The 6695-nt window shown below is 41.2% G+C and overlaps 1 long non-coding RNA gene across 1 annotated transcript; it reads right to left on the minus strand.

Annotated features, from left to right (window-relative positions):
- Positions 1-266: 266 nt before the first annotated feature.
- On the minus strand, positions 267-6012 carry LOC116086402. Its single transcript, XR_004116907.1, has 4 exons — positions 5704-6012; positions 3531-3599; positions 2826-3057; positions 267-768 (listed from the first exon to the last, which is right to left on the minus strand). It is a non-coding gene; the product is annotated as an uncharacterized LOC116086402 (long non-coding RNA).
- Positions 6013-6695: the final 683 nt, after the last annotated feature.

Consider the following 6695-nt stretch of genomic DNA (forward strand, 5'->3'; position numbering starts at 1 on the left):
GGGGAACCAGAGTGCCAACCTCCTTTTTCCATGCTGGAGTTTGGTCTGGTTTGAACCTGCACAGGCCTTGTTCATGCTGTCACAACTGCTTTGAGTTCATATGTGCAACTATCCTGCTGTTTCCACAAGACACTGTTTCCTGTGGTCATCCACCACCTCTGGCTCTTAAACTCTCCTCATCCCATCTTCCACATTGATCCCTGAACCTTTGGAGCAGAGAGTGTGTAATAGAAATGTCTCACTCAGACCTGAGAATTCTGTAGTCTCTTAATCTCTGCACTTTAACCAGCTGTGAGTCTCTATATTCATCACCATCTGCCTCGAATATTCTCTGAGGAGAGCTGAGAAACAATCTATAGTATGACAATCAGTCATTAGGAATCAATTTAACACTATGTCCATTTAGCAGAATAATAGTAATGGGTTCTCCCCTAGGGCCTATAACCCATCTAGCTAAAGGTTCTTAGATTGATAATGGTGCTAGGTATAGGTTTCATCTTGTGGAGTGGGACTTGAAATCCAACCAGAAAGTGACCAGTTACTCCCATGACATTAATGCCACTTTTGCACCAAGAGACGTCTTACCAGGCCAACAGCTCAGAGGATGCCCAGCTTGGTAAGATTGATACTTTCTTCTTCCAGTTGCAGGTATAGCACCCTCCTGCACTGTGAAAGCTGGCCAATTAGGGATGAAGTGTCTTGCTTGATGTCTCCATATTCTATAACTCAAATATGTAATATCTTCAGACATAGTCTTCCCTTCAAGTTCTGAAAGGTAATAAATAGCATTTGCAATATATTGCCTATAATGTTTAGAGTTCTGTGGGACCTCAATGACCAACAACTCCAAAAGAGATAACCCATTCCTGGCATGGTGCTTTTATTTAACATGTAGTGTCTGGTAGAGGCATTCTGCTATAAGGTAACTTCAATTCAACTCGTGTGTGTGTGTGTGTGTGTGTGTGTGTGTGTGTGCGTGTACATGCCACATGTGTAGGCTGCTTCCACAGTAGCATGTTTCCATATGCTTTTTCTAAACATCATTTGTGTTAATTGTCTGTTCCCATACTTGAAAATAACCACTTGATATGGAACAGAAACAACTCTGAAATGTTCTCAAGAAGAGCTCCCCTGGAACACACTTTGGGGGAATTGGATCTGGGTCCGTCCTTGGGTTTAAGATTTCTCAGTCCTTTCTATGTGTGTCTACTTCTCACATCAATATGCTGGCCAAGCGAGAACTTCAGCCCTTAGAGTCTTCAGGCTGGGTTCCCTCGAGTCTTAGGGTGGAAATGCTTTCTCCTTACTCTGCCCTTATTTTCCATTGCACCCCCACCCCAAGGTCCTGACTTTTCTTAAGAATCTGCTGATGCTCCTGAATTTCATTTCAATCTCAACACTGAGTTAGCCTGTACACTTGATAAAGGTCCTTTTGGCCAACTTTCTATCCAGGGCTTAACGTGTAATTTTTTTTCCACAGAACATTCTCTAAGATTCTCTCAAGTTTTTTTTTAATCTAAAATTCCTGGAGTTTCTTCTTCTATATCAATAATCTCTATCAAACATTTTCCCTCCCAGTTTCAGCCTGGGATAAAAATCAGCCAAAAACCTGCCCACCAGTAACTAACACAAAAGTCTTTGGTTCTATAAAGCACGTTTCCCTAAAGGTTAGTCATAGAAATATAAGGGCCCCATCTTATTTCATTCCTTTTACCTTTTAACCTATCTAAGATTGGGTCCAGATTTACTTAAGAGAATACAGGAGAGGCCACTGCCTTCACCATAACCAAGGGCTTCAAGCAGAAGCTGGCAAGGACATGAAGCATGAGTGTGACCGATGCTTCAGCTGCTGGCTTGCAGGGAAGTTCCTCACAGGACAGCAACCTCTTCAGACACCACCAACAGCCTGTCCAGAAAGCAAAAATAAAGAAAAGAAAAGAAAAGAAAAGAAAGGAAAAGAAAAGAAAAGAAAAGAAAAGAAAAGAAAAGAAGAGAAAAGAAAAGAAGAGAAGAGAAAAAGAAGAAAGAAACAAAGAAAGAAGAAAGAAGGAAGGAAGGAAGGAAGGAAGGAAGGAAGGAAAGAAAGAAAGAAAGAGAGGGAGGAAGGAAGGAAGGAAGGAAGAAAGAAAGAAAGAAAGAAAGAAAGAAAGAAAGAAAGAAAGAAAGAAAGAAGAAAAAAAAAAGGACCAAGATTCCTGTGAAAGACTGGTGTTCATGGATCATGGCAGAGAAAAGCCAGAAACTCTTCCTGAGCTGACTGCCATTCAGGAGGTCAGGACATTGAGATAAGTCTGGATTTTGTCAGCTACGGTTGTGAAGCTAGACAGGAGATCCAAGGAACCGGAGAGGAGAGTTCTGGTTCTTCCTTCTTGGTGTTCTCTTCTCTCTTCTAACAGATCGGTTGTCACTCTGGCTTAAGACAGTTCACTTGTGCTGGCATCTTACAGAAACTTCGTGAGCTACAATTGAACTTCTTGGAGCTGTGGTTGTAATGCATGGTCTGGAATCAGCTCCTTGGATGTACACGGTTATAAACTGGCCATGCTTCCTCTGTGGAAGACATTAGGGACACTACATGGGGGCCGTTGTTCATTAGCCCAGTTGGTCAGGGCCTCTTTTTCTTCTCAGGGAGCTAATGCTCTGAACAGGGATCCAGACACAACAGTTCAATCATGGCTTGGTTGTATTTTTATGTAGTAATAGTTATAAGGGCTGGTGACCTGGGCTAGCAAAGTGGAAGACGGGCTTACTCAGGTTCTGTCTTAACAAGGTGTTAGATTAACATGTAATAGCTTCAAAAATGATCTAAGCATTTCAGAACTCACCGCCTAGCTCATAGTTCCAACTCTGGCGTGGCTGGCTGTGGAAGAATCATGACAATATCCATTGGTGGTTATCAATAAGTTTGGTCAAGCACTTTCCCCTTGGATTCTAGCAGCTGTTTTTAAGCCAGGTGCACAGGAAATAAATCTTTTTGGTGTGGATTTTCTATTAATAAGGCATTGATAGTTCTCATGGCTAACATGGTTTAAGTTGTGTTATGGTGTGCCCACTTTCCTAAAAGTGTGAGACAGAGAAACATGAACAAGATCACCATGGCTACCCTGGATGAGATCACCATGGCTACCCTGGATGAACCCACCATGGCTACCCTGGATGAGATCACCATGGCTACCCTGGATCAACCCACCCTGGCTACCCTCGATAAGATCACCATGGTTACTCTGGATGAGCCTACCATGGCTACCCTGGATGAGATCACCATGGCAACCCTGGAGAAGTGGGCCAGAGAAGAGTAACTTAAAGTAGACTCAGCTCTCAGATTCATCATCAGTTTAGAAAAAAAAAAATGCAAACTCAAATAAAAGATATCACAGATTGAATCTATCCTTACAGGAACCATTCTAAGAGTTGGAGCCACCAATGGCCTCTGTTGAGACTATTTGGAAAGGCAAACCAAGCCATTTCTCCCCCAGAGACTCCCATTGCCCTTTCTGTTTATTATACTGAACGATTCTACTTTTACTTACCAGAGTGACCACTGTTCTTTGCTCCACCAGCAATGATGATTTGGCAATCAAAAGACCTCTCTTCAGGCCCTAGACAGCCAAAGAATTCTTTATCACACACAAAAATAAAGAAAACACCAGAACCCATGTAAGTGTTAGAACTCTGTGATTTTTTTTCTTCTAATTCTCAGTCTTCCCATACTTTACGAGATCCTAATACATATTAATGAGTGCAAACATTTCCTGCACAGACTCTGGGCCAGGCACTTTGCTAAGCACATTACATATTTTATGTCTCTTAATCTTCTTTAGCATTTTTTAAAATTTACATATAAGAAAGCCAAAAACTTAATTTCTCAGTGAAGAACTTACATATAGCTCCAGGCATATCTGATTTTTCAGTGAGAACTATTAGCTACTATATTTGTTTTTATAACATAATGTACACTTTGACCTAGGTGTGGTAGCACATGCTTGCAATCCCAGCATTTCAAAAGGCTGAGTCAGGAAGATGCTGAGTTTGAATGCAGCCCCAGACTCCAACTCAAAAATAAATGAATTCATTTATACACACATACATTTAGAAATACCTTAATATAATTAAATTAGAAATTTGCATGTCATAGATTTAAATCAAAGAATTGAATTGTAAAAATAGGGAAGAAACATTAGGTATGGTGGTATATAAGTGCAGTAGTATGTAGTGGTATATGTAACTTTTTATATTTTATTTTAATATATTTACATTTAATTTATTTATATTTAATTTTATTTTATATGCATTGGTGTAAGGGTGTCAGATCCCCTGGAAATGGAGTTAGAGACAGCTGTGAGCTACCATGTGAGTGCTGGAAATTGAACCCATGTCCCCTGAAAGAACAACCAGTGCTCTTTAACCACTGAGATATTTCTTCAGTTCCCAGTATATGTATATGTATACATAGTGGTATACACATAATAATATATGGGGGTATATGTATAGTAGTATGTGGAGGTATATGAATAATACATAGTGGTATATTTATACAGTCATGTATGGTGATATGTATGCAGTAGTACATAGTATCTAAGAACCTGGTTTCTGGAGTCAGAAATCACAATCCTAAAAACAAGTTTTCTGTCTTGCTAGCCCTGTGACCTTAAGCAAGTTACACAACTTCTCCATGTCATATTTTTTACATCTATAAAATAGAGATGATAATGGCACCTACCACTGAACTATTGTAAAGATTAAATGAATTACAATGTATGAAATATTTTAAATAGGGCTTGGCACACAGCAAGCGCTATAGTTATATTCTTGTTGTTGTTAATATTGTTATTATATTATCCAAAGTATTTTGGAAACAGGTTTATATTCTCTTGTGATGCTTGAAATACATCTGTTATCTGTTTCCAGGCACACCCACCCCAGGCCCTTGCAGCTTCAAAGGGCTTAAGTGCCTTCTTGAGATGAAGGATGGATAGAGATAGGCCACTCCTAGGTAGTCTCAAGTTGGAGCATGGTTGCCATGTGAACCAATATTCCAGTCAGAGCCATAGTTCTCGACTTGTGGGTTGTGTGACTCCTTTGGGGGGTGAAGGAGCCTTTCACAGGGGTCACAAATCAGATATTCTGCATATCAAATATTTACATCGCAATTCATAATAATAGCAGACTTACAATTATGAAGTAGCATCAAAAATAATTTTATGGTGTGTGTGGGGGGGGGCACCACAACATGAGGCATTGTTTTAGGAAGGTTGAGAACCAGTAGATTAGAGGTTGGGACCAACAGACCTCTAAGGAGGGGAGGACTGAAGGCTGGGGATGATTACCAGTAACCAATGACTTAATCATTTGTGGGGAAGCCTTTAAAAAAAACATAGGAAAGACTAAAATAGGTGGACGGATGAATGAAGGTTCACATTCTGAAACAGCAAGGAAGCTATGGAAGACCCCGCCCAGTTCCCCCATATCTTATCCCATGCATCTCTTCATCTGGCTGTTCTTCTGTACCCCTCATACAATCCTTTCTAACTAAAGGGAAAGCAGGAGCCGGGGTAAATGTCAGTTCTGAGAGCTGCTCTAGGAAATTCAATTGAATCAAGGACAGTTAGTCACAGGAACTCTAACCGCATCCAGTGGGTCAGAAGCAGGTGCTGCCACTGTCATTTGAAACAAGAGACAGTCCTGAGGGGCTGAGGCTCCAACCTGTGAGATCTCGCCCTGGGTTGACTGTGTTAGAGCTTAGTAAGAGGACATCCAGGTGTTGCCCACAGCAGAATGGTCTGTGGTGTGTGGAGGGGCTGGCGTCAGAAGTGTTGAGTGTGTCCAGATAAGTTTTCCTTTTCTCCTATATCTCCTGAAAAAAAAATAAGATGTGACTTTCTTAAGTTCCTGGATAAGGATTTCAAGAATAACACAACCTGCTTTCCCATTGGGGGAGTGTCAAAGTGAGGGAGAGATCTGAGACACTGTGCTCAGCCTTTGATGGCTAGATGTATCAGGGGAAGTCTCCTGGTGCCACTGTCATTAGCACAGCCAAATCTCAGAGCAGAAATGTCCATCTTTTCTTTCAGCTTAGTAAAGGCTTGCTCATCAGTCTTAAAAGCAGAAAAATAGCATTTAGGGATTACCAAGCAGAACACGAAGGAAAAAAAATACAGTGTTTGGAATAACAGAAACATTTCTGTGGCAGAAACAGTAATTACCTAATAGATGTTCAAGAAACATAGTGAGTCCTTCTGTTGTCTGGCAAATGGAGGAGTGCATGAAGTGCAGTTCCACTGTGGAAGAAGTCCTACATAGGACTAGGTTATAGGATCAGGTGTTCCTAGGTGCCGCAGAAAGTGGCTGGGAGCCCAGGCTTGTCTCTTCTGATAGTTAGCGGCATCCAATTTGGGACACAATTTGCATAAAATATCAGGTGAAGCTATAGCCATGAATCCATCTAGTGCAAACCAGACAATCTGATGTTTCGTTTGGTCCAAGGGATAGAAATCAAACTGACGATGCTTCTTTGCCTCTCATCTCACCTCTGCCCCGAGTCAAGGTTTCCTCCAAGGCAGAGAGCTGAAAAGTTGCCAGATGCTCAGAGCTCTCTCTTCCTTTCTCTGAAGGACAATGGCTCAGCTATTTTCGAGCTCTTATTGAGGCTGAACTGAAATCTGCCTTCTTTAACCTCAGCTCTCTGGTCTAGCTTC

The sequence above is a fragment of the Mastomys coucha genome, unplaced genomic scaffold, assembly GCF_008632895.1.
Source record: "Mastomys coucha isolate ucsf_1 unplaced genomic scaffold, UCSF_Mcou_1 pScaffold12, whole genome shotgun sequence".
NCBI classification, from domain to species: domain Eukaryota; kingdom Metazoa; phylum Chordata; class Mammalia; order Rodentia; family Muridae; genus Mastomys; species Mastomys coucha.